This window comes from Cydia amplana, chromosome 9 (genome assembly GCF_948474715.1).
Source record: "Cydia amplana chromosome 9, ilCydAmpl1.1, whole genome shotgun sequence".
In the NCBI taxonomy this organism is placed as follows: domain Eukaryota; kingdom Metazoa; phylum Arthropoda; class Insecta; order Lepidoptera; family Tortricidae; genus Cydia; species Cydia amplana.
Genome location: NC_086077.1, coordinates 5,747,490 through 5,766,897, shown reverse-complemented (window position 1 = coordinate 5,766,897; position 19,408 = coordinate 5,747,490).

Here is a 19,408-nt window from a genome sequence, read left to right as displayed (position 1 = left end):
ACTAAATAAAATTGTTCTCGACATAATCCCTCTCAACCCCCTTAGAAGATTTTCATGTCCTCTATTTAATAAGACCTACTACCTAACTACCTATTTACGAAGTTTGAAGTAAATAAAATTTGAACCCTATATAAACTTTCAACCCCTTTTTAACCATTTTAGGGGATGAATTTTTAAAAACGCTGAAATTACATTTCTTGTATTCTAATAATATGCCTCTGTGCAAAGATTCAAGCCCGTTCTCACAAAAATGTTTGAACTCCATACAAACTTTCAACCCCTTTTTCACCACCTTGAGATATAAATTTTCAAAAACGCTGAATTTTTTTTTTCAGTTTTAAAATAATACCTTTTTATGAAGTTTCAAGTTCCTAGCTTAAAATAAAATTTGTACCCTGTACAAACTTTCAACCCCTTTTTAAACCTGTTAGGGGATGAATTTTACAAAACGCTGAAATTACTTGTATTATCTTCTAATAATATCCCCAAATACAAAGATTCAAGTCCCGCACTCGAAAAAATTTTTGATATCCATACAAACTTTTAACCCCTTTTTCGTCACCTTAGGGGATGAATTTGCAAAAACACTGAAATTAGTTTTCTTGTGTTTAAATTTAATATCTTTTTGCAAATTTTCAAGTTCCTACCTTAAAATAAAATTTGCACCCCAAGACGAACTTCCATCCCCTTTTTAAATCCCTTAGGGATTTGAATTTCCAAAAACGTTGCAATTACTTTATTTTGTAATCGGCTATTATGCCTTTCTAAGAAGTTTCAAAGCATTTGTTATGGATTCAAACTTTCAACCCCTTTTTAACCCTGTTAGGGGATGAATTTTACAAAACGCTGAAATAACTTTTCCTGTCTTTTAATAATATCCCCAAATACAAAGATTCAAGTCCCGCGTTCGAAAAAATGTTTGATATCCATACAAACTTTCAACCCCTTTTTTACCACCTTACGGGATGAATTTTCAAAAACGCAGATATCAGTTTTCTTGTATTTTAATAATATATATTTTTATGAACTTTCAAGTACCTAGCTTAAAATAAAATTTGGATCACATACAAACTTTCAACCTCTTTTTAACCCTGTTAGGGGATGAATTTTACAAAACGCTGAAATTACTTTTCCTGTCTTTTAATAATAATAATAATATCCCCAAATACAAAGATTCCAGTCCAGCGCTCGAAAAAATGTTTGATATCCATACAAACTTTCAACCCTTTTTTCACCACCTTAGGGGATGAATTTTCAAAAACGTTGAAATTAGTTTTCTTGTATTTAAATTTAATATCTATTTGAAAAGTTTCAAGTTCCTAGCTTAAAATGAAATTTGCACCCTAAGACGAACTTTCATCCCCTTTTTAACCCCCTTAGGGGTTGAATTTCCAAAAATGTCGAAATTACTTTATTTTGTAATCGGCTATTATGCCTTTCTAAGAAGTTTCAAAGCATTTGTAATGGATTCAATCTTTCAACCCCTTTTTAACCCTGTTAGGGGATGAATTTTCAAAAACGCTGAAATTACTTTTCTTGTCTTATAATAATATCCCCATATACAAAGTTTCAAGTCCCACACTCACAAAAATATTTGATCTCCATACAAACTTTCAACCCCTTTTTCACCACCTTGTGGGATGAATTTTCAAAAACGCTGGAATTAGTTTTCTTGTTTTTTAATATAATACATTTTTACAAAGTTTCAAATTCCTAGCTTAAAATAAAACTTGTACCCCATACAACTTTTCATCCCCTTTTTAACCCCCTTAGGGGTTGAATTTTTCAAAATCGCTTCTTATCTCTTGTACACTTTATAAATGCAACCTAGTGTGCAAATTTCAACTTTCTAGCTTTTGTAGTTTCGGCTCTGCGTTGATGAATCAGTCAGTCAGTCAGTCAGTCAGTCAGGACACTTGCATTTATATATATAGATTATTTGTATCTCCGTTACAAACTCTCGGGTTTTTAAGCCCGGTCATTTATAAGGCGTGCGTGGGGATATAGATCCAACACGTAGAGGCCGTTTGGAGAGCTTTGATGTCATGTAGAACGCCTGCTGGAACCCATTCATGGGTACATAAATAGATACCCATAAACCGGTTTCAGCAGGCATTGGAGGCTATTGTAGAAAACTGGAAAGAGTCCTGGGCTATGGTTTAAATTTGGCTGGAAAAAGAGTTGCGGACACCTGCCATAACATTGTGATTTATTATTATTATTATTAACCTAGGGCCTAGGCCCGTATTAATTCATTATTTACTCGGTAAAAGTATAAGGTTGTTGCTAATTCATTATGTAACCTTACTGGCTATTGTTTACGCTACTGTATTATATGAATCGTCAATTATTTATTACTTTAGTCTAGTTAGATAGTTAACTTAATTATTATATGTAATCGGTTTGAAATTGTGGCGCTCTACTATAGTATTTTTCACATAGCTTGGGAAAGCTGTCATCTCCATACAATGTAGGTATAATCTTAAAACACATTTATTGTATTGTGTATTGAAATGACAGCTGTCACCGTACCCAGGCAGGCTATGTGAAAAATTCTAAAAGTAAGGTAGATACAGTCAGCAGCAGAAATTGCTAAGCGGGCGAGGCGTTCAAAATTACCTTGACACGCTCTTATTCTCACTCCTGACCCGCTTAGCAACTCGCTACGCTCGTGGTTCAATTTTGGAGTTTTTCGCTTACACACAACTTTGCCCACTTGTAAAACAAATAGTAGTAGAAAATCACTTTATTGTACAAAAACAGGTTCACATGAAATTCACATAAATTTAGGTACAAATGCGAACTTATCCTTATAAGGGATCTCTTCCAGCTGACCTTAGAGTTAATGAGTGACAAATAACTATTAAACGGGTTATTCACTCACGTATGTACGTATTATTAAGTCGAATAAACGCTCGGCATGTTTCGATCCAATTTTCGACTTAAAACATTTACCGATTGAGTGGAGTACCTAATCTCCAAATCCATAACCTGTAGCAGATTACACTCATAATTAATCATACCTAATACATATTTAATATAGTATATATGTTTCACACTACAGGAAAACTTGAACATTTATGTTCGTATCAATATAAAATTTGTGTTAGGTTACAGTCGCCATCAGATATATCGGAGCGGCTAAGGCGCTCACAAATATCTGAACACGCCTCTATTGTCAGGGCGTTAGAATGCATGTTCAGATATTGTGAACACCTTGGCCGCGTCGATATATCTGATGGCGACTGGACTGGACTGGATTTTCCTGCTTTTTGTATATCTAACATGTATCTGTGTCCAGTTGTCTGCTTAAAGATTGATGAGGGAGATTTTACCTGCTCGCTTATTGTGAATTTAATTTAATTTAATATTAAACATGCCATATCTAGACATTATCATTTTAACTTGTACTTTAAAGCGCGACTTAAGTCGTGTTTAAGTACATAAATATTAATATATATATGCAAGACCTTACAACCCCTCTGGTGCCTCCATGGGCGACGGTAATAGCTTACCATCAGGCGTGTCGTTGCCTCCTATACCTATCATAAAAAAATCTCTACAAATGTCTCCGATAAGTTGGTCTGTGAATTACATAAATCGCATGCTATTATTGCTATTTATTGGTCTGTAGAGGCCTATTAGTGTTACTGTCAGTGTAAAATAAAATAACTGGGAGACAAAACATAAAAACTCAAAAATGCGCGTTTTCCCAGAGATAAGTCCTAGCTCGATCGATTTTTCGCCCCAAAAAACTCCCATATAGAAAATGTCATCAAATCGTTAGAGCCGTTTCCGAGATCCCCGAAATATATAAATTAATTGTAAATACTTATACCATTATTGCTCGTTTAGTTTAAAGTTATTAGATAGATAAAGAGTAGTTGCATTTTGTTTGATTAACAAATATTGGCATGAAGTGCAGGGGAAACCTGTGGGGATCACTCGTGACGTCGTTACGGTAGGTGTGTTTGACACAGCGTTGCGGTTTAGGTGTAGTGAGGTGAGCCGTATGACAGGTCACGTAGACGAGCCCCTTTGACGTCACTCAAGGATAACTGGATAGCTTTTTGTAAGTATCTCCTTTACGTACGATTCTTATAGTATGTATGTACAATTATGTATTAAGAATAAAAACAGGTAGGTAGGTACCCATGTTATTTGTATCGTTTGTTGGGAAACCTGTGGGGAACTCGTGACGATGGAAGGTTTAAACGAGTGCAAAAAACAAAATAATTCAACGTCTGCGGTACGAAAAAGTAAAAAATATTATTTTTTACAATGAAAAGCAAGAAACAAGTAGGTACCTACCTAAATAATCTGAAACAAATACTTGAGGTATAAGGTAAATGGAGGCAAGAACGCAATATTAGTAGGAGGTAGAGGGCCCCTTTTCAAATAATTACGATTGGAAATAGTTCTAATTAACACGCTTTTATTAGGTCGACCTGTATGTAACTCACATGTAATGGAATCTTGCAAGTTAAATTTGATCCACTTCCCGGTTTCCGATTGAGCTGAAATTTTGCATACACATGTAAGTCGGGTGACAATGCAATATTATGGTACCATCGAGCTGATCTGATGATGGAGACAGGAGGTGGTCATTATTAGGTCGACCTGTATGTAACTAACATGTAATGGAATCTTGCAAGTTAAATTTGATCCACTTCCCGGTTTCCGATTGAGCTGAAATTTTGCATACACATGTAAGTCGGGTGACAATGCAATATTATGGTACCATCGAGCTGATCTGATAATGGAGACAGGAGGTGGCCATAGGAACTCTGTGATGAAACAACGCAACCTAATTGTGTTAGGGATTTTTAGAATTGTCTCGATGAGTATTAGTTGTCTGTCGTAAGAAAAGTACAGTCAGCGATAAAAGCGTGTACTAAAAACTTATTCTAATTTTGAAGTGTTCTCTTACCCGTTTTAATGATTTTAGAGATGCGGACTTCCGCCTATCATCAGATTGCTTGTCATTATTGTGAGTTATTATACTTCATTGCAAATATTGCAATACATATTGAGAATACTTACACTTAGAACTAAGTGGCCTGTGAGCATATGTGAGTCTCAGGGCTGATGAGTTAAGTTATAATGAGTTTATTAATCTAACCGCAACATAGAAGATTTGAGTCATGGTCATTAAGCAACTTATGAGTAAAAATATTAAACCTGTTGTTTTAATGGATGATATCATTTGTAAACAATAAGAAGTAAGAATTGTAGTCACTTGGTGGGTGTGTCAAGACAATAGTGACGACGCTAACCGAGCTTGTTCTTGTTGTGATCCCTTTATCCGCTTAGTTCTCAAAAAATCAATCTCCCTATTAAATTGAAGGGATGTTTACAAAAACAACATATCTGACTACACTGGTTGACACCTGAAACGATTAACAATGTTCTTTAAAAAGTGTCAACCGCTTTAAGCAGTTATGTTGTTTTTGTAAACATGCCTTCAATTGTTTACGATTCGGTGGTTTTATTGTTTAATTACGTGTAAATATTTCTACGAACTATGCGTAATGGCACGTCGAGTATCCACTTTAACAGAACCTAAACCCCTTTCTCTTACTTTAGTAATTTTCCATTTCAAGTACGTATACGATGTGGATTCGATTCTAATCAAAGAAAATCAACATCGAGAGGTTTCTGGACTAAGTGCTGAGATTAGAATAAATTACGTAGGTATTGGGGTGACAATGCATTTTTATTGTAGGTAGATATTGAGAATTTGGGTGATAATGCCATCTTTTTGCAATGATACCTAATCCACCGTGTCCTTATTTCGTTGAACTTTTATTTTTCTATGGGACAGCCGCTTAATGTAGTCACTGCCACTAGAAAAATACTGTAGCAATTTTTTTAGATTTTTTTTATACGTTTTAGGGGTCATTACCCCATTTTGAAAATTTGGACCATCCATCATGATGCTTTTTATAAAAAAATCTATTTTTTTGTGGGACGATGACTCGACGAGATGTTCTAGGGGTTCTACTTGTATTGCTTTAGAGGCGCGTCGACACTTTCCGTTCATAAAACACGAATAAAAAATATTTTAAAAATCAGCGATGTTATTTTATGTTAAATTGCACATTAATACACTATGTACTAGTCGTTCCACAAAGAAAACTATAAAAAATAGAAAAAAAAATCTTATACCTAATATTAAAAACCATCGAGTTATTAAGAAATTATGCGTTGAAAGTGCATAAATACCATAAATATACAAACACTTAGGTACTTCATAAAAACGCAAAATAACAATGCCGTTCAAATTATGTCTACATCACTCTTGATATTAGGTACTTATGATTAAAAGGCACTCAATACTGTAGCGGTAACTCGCTACCCGCTCCGCTCAACTTATGGCACTTGGACCATCGGCTAGGCGGCATACGTTACACGCCCCGCACGCTGCGCGCATCACCCGCCGTCGCCCGGCGGGCCGGTTCCCTCGCGGCATCGGCACCCACCACTCGCTCTCAGACCGCGCTCGCATGCGCCCGCGCACTTGTTAGGACACGCAGTATCCGCACAAGGTATCAGCCCTTTGGAGAGTAAGGTACAAGCCGTCCAGGAATTTCCAGTACCTAAGAACACGAAGGAGTTAAGGAGGTTCCTGGGTATGATGAATTTTTACCGTCGTTTTATCCCTGGGGCAGCGGCAATACAAGCTCCACTCCATTTACTACTCGGCGGTGAACAGACGAAAGGCTCCAAACCAATCGAGCTGAATGCAGAGCAAACGGAGGCCTTTGAAACTTGTAAGTACAGACTGGTACGAGCAGCACTTCTAGCGCATCCAGATTCGAAGGCCGAGCTCGCTATCCAGACAGATGCATCAGACGTCGCGGTTGGTGCTGTGCTCCAGCAGTTCAGAAATGGCGCATGGGAGCCATTAGCTTTCTTTTCGCGGAAGCTAAACTCAGCAACAACCCGCGAGGGAACCGGCCCGCCGGGCGACGGCGGGTGATGCGCGCAGCGTGCGGGGCGTGTAACGTATGCCGCCTAGCCGATGGTCCAAGTGCCATAAGTTGAGCGGAGCGGGTAGCGAGTTACCGCTACAATACTTTAATGAATAAGTACCTAGATAATTGAGAACCAATGTAAAAGATAAGATAAGATAAAAATGTATTCAGGACGTTGAAACAAAAACAACTTAACTAATAATGGACATATAAACACACTTCACGTCACTGAAAAGGTTTCCACTCAGCTTCGTGTCAAAGTATTGGCTTGGCTAGAGTCTGTGCGGAAAGAGAAGAGTCGGTGAATGTAAGGGAGCTCATACATTCCACGACTCTCCTCTTTCCGCACAGACTACCTCGACGCTTGTCTTCCGTGGAAACCTTTACAAAAGTGCGCGACTAAGTTATACAAATAAAACGTTGTTAGGTAAACGTACTACAAACCTATAAATTATACAAGAATTAAAATCTGAGTTCAACCAATTAACTAAACTTAATATATGTAATATTAATTAGTAACATTACAATTGAAGGGATGTTTACAAAAACAACATAACTGGACTACACTGGTCGACACCTGAAACGATTAACAATGTTCTTAAAAAAGTATCAAGTTATCAACCGCTCTAAGCAGTTATGTTGTTTTTGTAAACATCCCTTCAATTATATTATAACAACATAATAGACTAATAAGACCCTGGGACCTTTCCACATCTAGGCATTTAGCTATTATCGGTACAAAGCGGTGTCTAAATCATATTGTTATTGAAGAGTCATCTTATCTCTCATTCATTTAGCTATACCTGAATTTACCTGAATTTCGTAGAACGCCATTGTAGTAATTTGGTTACTTACATGAGTTACCTGTCAGTCCTTCGGGAAGGATAATCGATTTCAGGAGTATTTTTACACTTTGGCAACATTTATCTATTTACCATATCGATTTATTTCGCAAATGTTTTACTCCCCACACTGAGGTTGCGCGGTTTTTCTGAAACCGGTGAATAAATAACGTTTTTAGGGTTCCGTACCCAAAGGGTAAAAAACGGGACCCTATTACTAAGACTTCGCTGTCCGTCCGTCTGTCACCAGGCTGTATCTCATGAACCGCGATAGCTAGACAGTTGAAATTTTCACAAATGATGTATCTCTATTGCCGCTATAACAACAAATACTAAACATAAAATAAAATAAATATTTAAGGGGGGCTCCCATACAACAAACACGGGTTTTTTGCTCTATTTTTTGTTGATGGTGCGGAACCCTCCGTGCGCGAGTCTGACTCGCACTTGGCCGGTTTTTAATTGATCATACGTTTAGGTTAGGTTTGCGATTAAAAAACAATTAATTAAAACCATTAATATCATAATAGAAAAATACTTAAGAATTCTTAATCTACTGATTAATTTAGGAAACCTATGCGTGTAGTCATCGGAAAAAGACAACTCTCCCTTTTTGTCAGTCGTTTAAAATTGTGTTAAGGCCTACGAGAACATATTTCTTATATTGTTATATAGAAATACCCGGTACCAATAAGAAGAAGAAGAATTGGCGGTACCATTGTTAACAATATCAGCTATGCAGATGATATGGTGCTGCTGTGCCCGGCGATCAGTGCTCTTGTCAAGCTGTTAAAGATCTGTGAGGAATATGCGGTGGCCCATGGCTTGATGTACAACACCAAGAAGAGCGAAGTTCCTGCAGTATATTTATGTGGTGTTCCTCTAAACAGAGTTTCACGTTTCAAGTACCTCGGGCACTGGGTCACCGAGGGCCTCCAGGATGATGCTGACATAGAAAGGGGGCGCAGGGCATTGTCAATAAGATGTAACATGCTGTCACGTAGGTTTGCACGATGTGACAGGGATGTCAAAAATACCCTTTTTAAGGCTTGTACTTTTTAAATTTGTTGATATGTATTATTTTTAATGTTAATGTGACTTTCGTATTTTATGTTTTTTATGTATGGGTATCATTGCCTGAAATAAAAGATTTAATAATAATAATAAGAGTGACCTAACATAAATAACGTCCGAGATGAGGATGATTAGTATAAAGTTTCTCGATTGTGATTTCCCCTCTGTACCTATACAGTCGTATCAGCGGTGACCCCAGATGTTTTCCTATTTAGCAAGCCTAATGTTTAAATACATGTGCGTGTTTATTATTATGTAACATTAGGCATTAAGGTATTTCAGGAGATACGTGTTAATCATGTAACTTAAATTATATTTAAACATTGAAGTAGGTTTGCGTCATTCACATTCTGCGATAAGCAAGGTAACAAAAACATTTAAAGTGTAAAAAAACACCGGGTTGCACGAGTGGTGCCGATAGAAGTGAAAACTCACCTCACTATGTTACCGACGCCTGGTAACGCGATACATACGTTTAGCGGAGGTATTATATTTATGTATTATATATTATTATCATTCTCAAATAAGATCACACTTTTTCGCTGACATGTTTATTTACATAGTGCCATGACAACGTCAAATTAATTGTACATAGGTAAAGATGTGTAAAAAGGTAAGTACCTATAGGTTTTGAAAAGGAGTCAGCAACATAAATGTCAAATAACATTGAGTTTTTATTTATTGATTTAAATGCCATCTAAATTATAAGTGGCCACCTTACGGGGCTTACGGTCACGTGATCGCCTTACGCTGTCTCGAGTTTATCATTTTTTTCCCCACCTCAAAAAGTGCCCAGCGCCGCTAAAGAAGTTTTCACTTCAAAAAACACTAGAATGTGCCAAAACGTAAAAATACGTGTAAAAAGATCAACCTTCCTCAAAATTTCGGAAAGCATTTCCTTTCAGTAATAACTCTTGGTTTGAGGAAAAGTGGAAGGTTGGTGTTTGCACTAAATCTTCCAGTTTATCACCAATGTATTCTATGCATACAAAGATCGAAAGTCATCTCATTGCAACACTGGTTCTTACTAGCGGGATATGTTATGTATTTCAATTTGACTTCGTACTTTGTAGTACTTAAATATCTACTCGTATAAGAAGTGAAGTGGTCCATTTCAGTAGAGATGCTGTTGACAGTAAGCCACTCTAAACTTATCTTAGTGAATAGTAACTAAAAATACTAACAGGATAAGATTATTTATACAACAAGAGATCAAAGTTTGATATTTCTTCGAGTGCTTATTTTGAGTCCCGTGCAAGCGAAAGATTCTATACTAGAAGTGTGCAAAATCGCATTTTGCTCACTGAATGAGACAAAATCAGCAAAATGCGATTTTGCTCACTGTTTTTAAGTAGCAAAGTACCCTTGTTCGAACTGCTGAGGTGAAAATTTAATTGTTGGTATATCTTAAGAAAACATGAGTGAATAGAGGTAAGTGATGAAGAAGGAATACATTTTTCGGGTTCTCTAATATGTTCTCACTGCTGAGGTGAAAAGTTTTTTGAACTACACGAGATCAAAGTTATTTACATCTCGTGCGCTTTTGAGTCCCTTACTACGCTCAAGATTCTAAATTAGATTCACTCGCTACGCTCGTGTATCTAGTAGAGAATCTTTCGCTTGCACGGGACTCAAAATAAGCACTCGAAGAAATATCAAACTTTGATCTCTTGTTGTACAAATAACTATTTTATTCCTCGACGGTGTCTAACTAGCGTAGCATCCGGCCAATCCAATGGTAAGCGGACAGTGCACCCTACGGACGTTATTGCAGCTCCAGCAGTAATCGCATTGCCGACCATTTCAAGGATTATATTTTTGATTTTGATTCTCGTTGAACGGACGAATACAAACAGACGCCTCAGTTACCATCAAGAACTTGATTTCTACAACTTATAGAGTAAGTAGCAATGTTATTGTGGCTACGTACGTTACCTTACTGAAGGTGAAGTGAAGACCACTTCAGTAAGGTAACGTAGGTAGGTAGGTGGTAAGTACCTACCTATCTAGCTATTTCAGATTTGAGCAAGATAACATTTGTCATTAAATAAAAAATCTCTGTCTCCCCCTAGGTATAGTGTAGTATCGTTAGCAGACATCTGCTTTACTAAATTAATTGAGATGATATACCTATATCCCTGACCTGCCTGATGTAGGTATCTGTCTGATACTGATAAATGTATCTGCTCTTAAACATCTTACCCATATAAATATCGTGCTAGCCTAGCCTGACTTTATCAATGAATCAGCACACCATACTTCCCATAGATGACACACTCTTTCATCTTACGAATAGTTTTTCCTCCCGGCGCGGAACCTCCGAGGCCACACGTACGAGCATTGTAATGTGCTCTCTGGCAGTAAGTGCAATGCTTCCGGAAATATTAGTAAGAAATCGATTTCCTTATCATTGGTATTCAAAACGGGTGTAATGATGCTATAGTTTTCCAAATAAGTCTCGTAAATCTCGTTTCAAAGGGACGTACTTAGTTGCTTTTCATCTTAGCGCTTTTCAATTTTTACTATAGTGGAGCGGTCGCATTTTTCCTAAGGATTTAAGCGGATAAATGCTACTTAGCCCGGAAGCAGGATTACGGTATCAGTCAGTTAATTCCATTGACTTATAGACGGGCCTGACGCCACAACGCGATTGGTTGATGCGTTCGCATCACGCGCGTGATTGGTCGCAACTAGTTGCGTTAGACTGCACGATTGGTTCGAATTCGTGTGCGTGACACTGACACCGCTGTACTGGCACTATTCTAGTGTCCGTGAGGGTATTTATATTATGTAAGTGAATGGTTAATTTATATAAATCTGGCTGGACTAGATTGATTAATTGGATTGGCCAACGATGGCGCTCGACACCCTAGTTACCCTATGATACATATTTAGGCCAAACAGCAATTTTGCGTCTATAATGTGCATTTGAGTCTACAATATTTGACGCGTCTGACAGACTGTGTATTCCTTTGCCTATAAGTAAAACCACATTGTACGTAAACGTCGCATTCATTTAGTAAACAATACACAATCGTCCATGGACATTAAAACAAATTGCTGCGACCTGCTCAAGGAAGGGAAGCCCCTCACACAAACACCAAAATGTCACATTATTATGTCACCTATTCAGAAATGATGAGCGTAAACAGTTTACAGCGAGAAACACCATGAAATAATTATGAAAATAGGTAAAGCAAGGTTATTTAAGGGCTGTTCATACTTCATAGGTAGTTGTAAAAATGTTACTAAATGAACGACATTATTTTAAATGGAACTCTTTTGTCCTAATAGTTAGCGGACATAACAGTCAATAGCGTTTTGCTTAGGGGTTTTAAGGTCCCGTGGTCAACCACCCACCGTGGTCATTAGTTTTGCCACGTTTTGCCATGTGTAATGCACCATGTTTGTCAGTCCGTGTAGGTACATCCGCAGCTTCGCTCAGTGATCGTTATCGTAGGTATAGATTGAGCTGAAAATCTTTGGGACTGGGATGCTAACAAAGTGAAAAGGTGTTTTTAGAGCAGTTACATATTTGGTAAAGCGAATGAATATAACGGAAATAATCGTTACGAAAGTTAAAAATAAGTGTAGGTAAGTAACATTCACTTTTGAACCCAAAATTATTCGTTGATCATGTAAGCCGTTTAATTTTAAGTTTTCGCATAAATTTTTATTTAAGGTGTAGGTATTTTTGGGGTTCCATACCGCAAAAGGAAAAAAACAGAACCCTTATAGGATCACTCGTGCGTCTGTCTGATTGTACGATCACACGATGACCCGCATGGCGACATAAAGGTTAACTTTTTGTTGCATTACTGAGATTTGAATTTGCCATTTGTTGACTAAATTATTTAATAAAGGGAGATCACGACCAATTATCATGTTGAAAATATTTTTTTTTTGTAATATTTTTTTTAACCCCTTTATGTTACATTCTGGAATTTAGAACAATTATTTCCAAAAAATATTCACAGCCGAACACAGAGGAACAGACAGAAACAATATTATGGGTTCCTAGTTGAATACGGTACGGAACCATAAAAACGATCATACGGCCGATCTAAATCTTATAATTATTTCAATGGCTCGCATATTATATGCAATAGCGATAGAGAGGCAAATAGAAAAAAAAATACTTATTTTCGATTATCAATATTGGCGGCGGATAATGACTCTCAGTTATAGGTAAGCCAGAGCTTATCTTTTTTCCACTTTGAATTTATTTCTAAGCTTAATAGCATCGTTCGTAGACGTATCGCAGTTGTACCTACCTTGTGTTATATTTTTCTTGTAATTATTAAATATCTTGTAAGCGTTTCTCGGCGCATTGGTATTTTTACTGTAATGCCGTGTAAACATAATTGTATTAAATAAATAAATAAATAAATCTGCTTAATACAAAATTAATTCAGAGCTTGTCTGTCGTCCGGCGTGCTGTTTCTTGACATGGGCAAGCCCGTAGGAATCGAGCTATATTGTCGCACCGCCGCTGATGTAATTATTCGAAACCGGAATAACCAAAAATGTTGTGTCTGACCGAAATCGAAAATCGGATTTCTGTTCTGCTTTTGGCCCAAACCGAACTTTCGAAACATTATTTTTATGCCAAAACCTGCCGAAACCGAAACTTCAGACAGTAAGTACCGAAAATATTTGGCGTCAATTCTAAAAATACTTGCTACGGGCGCACTTGACACAATAGCAATGAGAAGTTATCTGTTTGAGAAGAAATACGAGCCCCCATGGATGTCAAGGTTGACATTATTTACTGGTTTTATCATTAGCTGAAATGTAACAAGGAAATGCTTTGTAATTACATAGGTTTGTATAGTTGGCGTAAAATAACTTTAAATACAATGACTACCTTTATTTATAACGTACTTTTAACCAAAAAAATTACAATAGGTGGACTTCATGTCGCAACACAAACTTTTCTCTATGTACCATACTTACAGTCGCCATCAGATATACTGGAGCAGCAAAGGTGCTCAAAAATATCTAAACATCACACAACGTCTTGATAATAGAGGCTTTGCTTATATATTTATACCTTGGCATACATACGTTTTGTATGTTCAATAAAAATTCAGGTGGGGTGCGGTTCGTTAGGAATTGACATACTTACATAATTATTCTAAGCCGATTACTTTTCTACACTTAAACCAGGTTAAGTTTTCGATAACACCATCACCCGACTTTCGTACCAAGGGCCCAAGGCCAAATAATAGAAATAGAACTATGTCACATTATCAGAATGTATGCCTCGTGAAATGCCTTCTAATTAATGCAATAGAGATAAAACTTAATGGTTATGCCATTGAAAATTTGTGCGTTACAGTTGCCCCAATTCTGAACCAGTTGCAAAATACAATCTTCGAGCCAAATGATAGTGAACTTAATTTTGGCAGTGGGGAGACACTCCTGACTTCGGGCAAACTCGGTTCCGTTCGGCTCAGCATTGCTCCGAGCAATTATTAGGGTCGACACAACTTGACGTCCCTTTGCGTGCATAAGATAATTACTTGAATTTTGACAACCCTAAATAGCCGAAAGGGATAGTGCACTAAGTTAGAAAGGGATATCATGATTCGACCCTGAATAGCTGTCAAATTTCGGTTTTGTAGGAAATGTCCTTTCTGTACGGTAGTACTATTACTTATTCTGTGATTTTGGTATTGGCACTTTTCGTCTGATAAGACTTTGAACAATCGCTGTTGGTTTGTAATAAACTGGGTTAGCGTGGGAACTATAGCCCAAACCCTCTCCTACAATGAGATGAGGCATGTGTCGTATGCAATTTATAATTTGGGGATGTTGATGGTACCTTCTAAAAAGAAAGAAAATGTTTCGACCTATTCTATTCTCTGTATAGTGTAGAGCCATCAATTCATCTCTTACGCTCAGAGATTCGCAACACTAAACTTAATCTAGGTGGATACACTTTGTACTTTTGCTATCGCATTTAGGCAACTAAACATTGCTGTGGTGTCGTGTTGCTGCCATTTGGGTTTATCCGGTTGGTTCTGCCTGTATTTCCCTGAAAAATATTCTACATACCGCCATTTGATATCTTTGACTGGCCAAGGTATCACACGTCACAAAACGTCACATCACACACGTCACATATTTATATGCAGGCTCAGCTATTACCAGCAGGAATTACTTATGACTTATGAGTTTCGTCATGATATGAATGGAATGATACAATTCTGAACTCACGCCGACTGAATTCCCATATAAGTTGCAGTCCGTCTGTACCGACCCTAAATAAGAGGTAATATTAAGGTAAAATGTAGTACCTATTATTGGGAAATGGTAGGTATTGTAGCCAAAAAATACTCGTATATTTAAACTTAGATTGAATATATTCTGGTTTATGTGGGTCCTTATTATGTTTAAAATATGTAGTAACTACGTGGTAGGTACACGAAACTATATTGCATTGAAATAAAAAAACATTTCACTTAGGTACATATTTATTATAAATACTTACATTAACTTTTTAAATCTCTCATCGATCAATCACCAAAATCCATCATAAAAACAAAAAGTGGGACTTAAATTGAAAATCGTGGGCTTATCATCGCTTAGGTGTATGCTTTTTGTAATCAAGACTTGTTTAGAACAAAAAGTAAGCTAAATTTATTCTTAAAACTAGTTTTTTGGCCACACCGCGGGATCTGAGACTGATAGAGTAGCCGCAATAAACACTTATCACAGAAAGAACTAAATAAAGAATTTACATTTATCAGCTCCCATAGGATCTATTTATTAATTAAACTTTAGTGTACAGTCGACGTCAAATATATGTTTAATTTTTTTGCCTTTTTATAATGGAGTAGGGTGCAAAAGTGTAAACATATCTTTGACGTCGACTGTACAATTGGAAAAATGTAGGTAAAGTACCTAGCCAGGCTTACTGCCTAGTTTGGCAATTTCAAGCTCTCGGCATACAGTCGACTCTTGTTAATTCAAACCTACGATAATTCGAACCTCTCTATAATTCGAAGTTATCACGAGTTCCTTAGAACATCTCTTTATATTTCAAAATAAACCAATAAATTTTTAAGCACTTGGTAATTCGAACAAAAATAATCATCGCTAAGTAACAAAACGACGCGTTAATTCGAACTCATACTCGTAGGCGTCAAACAATTCAAATTTATCAGATTGCAGACCTCACAGAGGTAATAAATTAATAAACCGCACATTTTGAGACAAGTTCAAGTTCGTCGTTGTACTCTTTCGTTGGTTATGTGTACAGATTAAAAGTTAGTGTTACTTATGAGTCCTAAAAAGTATAAATGCTTGATGATTGCTGAAAAGAAGGAGTTACCTAATCGTAAAAATGGAGGTAGGTGGGAAGACAAGTGATGTTGCAAAAGTATTTTCAGATCAGTCTCAGCTGTGGTCTCAGCAATGTGCATTGAACAGTGCACTTTTTGATATTGTAAAAAAATTAGCAGTTAATCAATATTTGATTACCTACCTACCTACTCAATAATTCGAACTTTCATATTTTTTCTCTCAAAAATTTCGAACCATTTGATATTTCAAACTCTCGATAATTCGTAATATTAAGTCCTTCTAGTTTCGAATTAACGAGAGTCCACTGTACAACATTTTGTACATATTCCATATATTGTTGTTTCAGAGCAAGATTCGAGTACCTAAAGCAAAATGATATTGAGAAATGCTTGAGCATGTTATTCTCCGTAGGTTACGTTTTCCACTGAATCTTAGTAGGTAACGATAATGACCCTGGTTTAAAAGCCCCGAAAAACCTAATAATAATCTAATAATCTTGAAGCAAATAAGGAAACGGAGCGACGAGGTAAATTTGACGTTTTGGATAAATATAAGGAGAAAATAACAATAGTATTTTATGCAACCGTTGCTTAAGAGAGGTCAAAAAAGGCGAGTGGCGTGAGTAACAATTTGAGGCGAAGCCGAAAATTGTTAATAAAGACGCCACGATTATTTTTTGACTTAGTTCAACAACGTTGCATACAATACTTTTTCTACGACCAAGCACTTACTTTAAAATAAAATTGTAGATTAACAAATATTTTTAATTCAAGAAGTAGCAAAAATGGAGGGGTACGGGCGGGAAAAGAATGAATGAATGGAATTTAAAAAAAAAACATGTCTATGGTCCACTTATTTGTCAGAGATGACATTTAAAATAAGGTTGGCAACACTATATTTCATTCAATATTTTTTAAGTGGTCATTACACGAAGTATCGTAAAATCGCCAAAAACATACTGCGTGTATGCACAAATTCTTTTTTGGGGAATAGACTAAAGACTAAGTATTTGTGCATACACGCAGTATCTTTTTGGTACTTTTACGATACTTCGTGTAATCACCACTTAAAAAATATTCTATGAAATACATTGTTGCCAACCTAATTTTAATTGTCATCTCTGACAGATGAGTACCTACATTGAGTACTAAGTGCATTGCTGCCAATTTACAAAATATTCATAAGGTTTTATAGTAGAAACAATAAAATTGCTTCAGAAGTCAGAAACGCGCATGTGACACCCGTAATATAGCAAGATTCATAGACTACGAACACGGCTTAGCGTTGCTTGTTATTCTCCATAGGCTACTGTGGCCAAAATCGAGAAAAAAAACTATCCAAAATTGTAATTTAACTAAGAGCAAGTACCAGGGCCTCATGAGTTACAAGAAGGTATCGCTGACCAACCGGCTGTGGGGCGCGGGGCACAGTGGCCAAAATCGAGCAAAAAAACCATCCAAAATTGTAATTTAACAAAGAGCAAGTACCAGGGCCTCATGAGTTAGAAGAAAGTGTCGCTGACTAACGGGCCGTGGGGCGCGGGGCGCGGTGGCCAGGTTTGGGTTTGTTTACCTACATATATGTCCTATATGATTCCACTTGTTTAAAGTATTTTTGTTGAATGAAAAATATTTGTTTTTACAATTTTTTTTTCAAAGTAAGTGTTTGGTCGTAGAAAAAGTATTGTATGCAACGTTGTTTAACTGAGTCAAAAAATACTCGTGGCGTCTTTATTAACTCACGCCACTCGCCTTTTTTGACCCCTCTTAAACAACGGTTGCATAAAATACTATAAATTAACTGTCGAGTCAAAAACACGCGGAGGTTGATTCTGTTTTAACAATTTGATATGGTGATGGTGTTAGCTTGTTTTGATACGACCTTGAAGAGTTAACGGCTCATGTTGATTGGTGCACGTAAGATGCCTGATGACGTGTGGATACGATTCAAAATAAGATGAAAACCTTATCTAATCGTTAAAACACAATAGGTAGGCCTCACGGTATTAATAGGCATCGCTACGTCCGTGGTTCAATTTAGAAATCTTTCGCTTGCTCGGGTATCAATATTAGCATGAGGAGTTAAACAACAACTTTGCACCCTTGTAAAACAAATAAATATGTTCGAATTTAAACTGTTGTGAGACATAGTAGTGCGTTAGTGCCTGAGGAAGGAGACTTATAGCTCTCCGAAACATGTCGCGCGAGTGACTAAAAACAAGTGAGCCTAAACCGTAAAATTATTCACAATAAATATGTATTACTGATTCATAAAATCAATGTCCCCTGAAGTAAACAATTTGAAATTGTTATGTTAAATACCTATATTTTTAGACTTTTAAATAATTCCTTCCCATTGTTACATTATTTTGGAAGATAGACGAGTCAAATGGATTTACCAGAGGTATGGTACTTACCTCTTCTGTATTGTATTTACTTACTTATATAAAGACACAAGAAACACAGAGAATATAACAATAAAGGTGAACTAATCCGGGCTATTGACATATATGGTATGACGCGGTATAACATACGTAAATAACATAAGAAATTAAGAGCCTATCAACGTGCACACAGCACACTATAACGCCACTGCTAAATAATCGTGATTATTTAAATTTAACGAAAGATATTTTAAAAAAGGGGGCCGCTACGTACTTATCTTGTATTAAAGTACCTTTTGAATACATCAAACTAGTTTCTATGTTGCTGGATTCTTCAATCTATGAACTCAAAACAAAAACGGCCGTTTTAACTGTGGACGCATAGATTGAGAGATCCAGCAACATAGAAACTAGTTTGATGTATTCAAAAGATACTTATTTAATACAAGAAACAGTACGTAGCGGCCCCCTTTTTTAAATTCAGTCATGATTTTTAAAATCACATGCATTTTATATACTTTCCTCCTTCTAAAAAAATTACTAAATGACATTTATTTTTCAAACTAAGTACTGTTTCTGAATAGGTACCACTGTACTGTAGGTATACATCGTACAGTCACCTGCAATAATATGTTACTCTTCGAAGACCGCACAAATATGCGACTAAATAATGTGGCACGCTCTTATATATGCTGGCTCTACAAATAGAATCGATCGTGTCAGATATTATTGCGGCCTTCTGTGCAACAAATTATTGCAGGTGACTGTACCTACACTCATAAACCACTGAAGTGTCACTTCAAGTGGGAGTTTCAGGCTGA